A 618-nucleotide genomic window follows, 5' to 3' on the forward strand; every position below is an offset into this window, starting at 1 on the left:
TATATCTATATATATATATAATTGAGTAATAATAAATTATGGCAGCATTTTTATGACCCTGTCTGTCAAAATGATGAACAATGAAATGAGAAAGTCTAGTGTGACCTCTTCCTAAGTTTGTTATTGTATGTGCAATAAAACCTTTGTGTGTAAACTGAGTAGATCATGATGGAATTAAAACTAAGAGATGTTGTACAGCAGTTACTTTTACTAGAAATACTGCAATGCCCCTCCTTGAACCGCCACCTTATTGTGGTGGAGGGGTTTGAGTACCCGAGTGATCCTAGGAGCTATGTTGTCGGGGGGCTATATGTCCCTGGTAGGGTCTCCCAAGGTAAACAGGTCCTGGGTGACGGGTCAGACTAAGAGCGGATCAAAAGCCCTTTATGAATAGATTAAGATCAAGGACCATGACGTCACCCGGCATGGCGCAGCCGGGGCCCCACCCTGGAGCTGGGCCCGGGGTTGGGGCTCGAATGCGAGCGCCTGGTGGCTGGGCCTCCCCTCACGGGGCCCGGTCGGGCTTAGCCCGAACGAGGGACGTGGGGACGTCCTCCTGTGGGCCCACCACCTGCAGGAGGATCCGTAAGGGGCCGGTGCATAGTGGATTGGGCAGCA

Source organism: Monopterus albus, unplaced genomic scaffold (assembly GCF_001952655.1).
Source record: "Monopterus albus unplaced genomic scaffold, M_albus_1.0 scaffold291.1, whole genome shotgun sequence".
Taxonomy (NCBI): domain Eukaryota; kingdom Metazoa; phylum Chordata; class Actinopteri; order Synbranchiformes; family Synbranchidae; genus Monopterus; species Monopterus albus.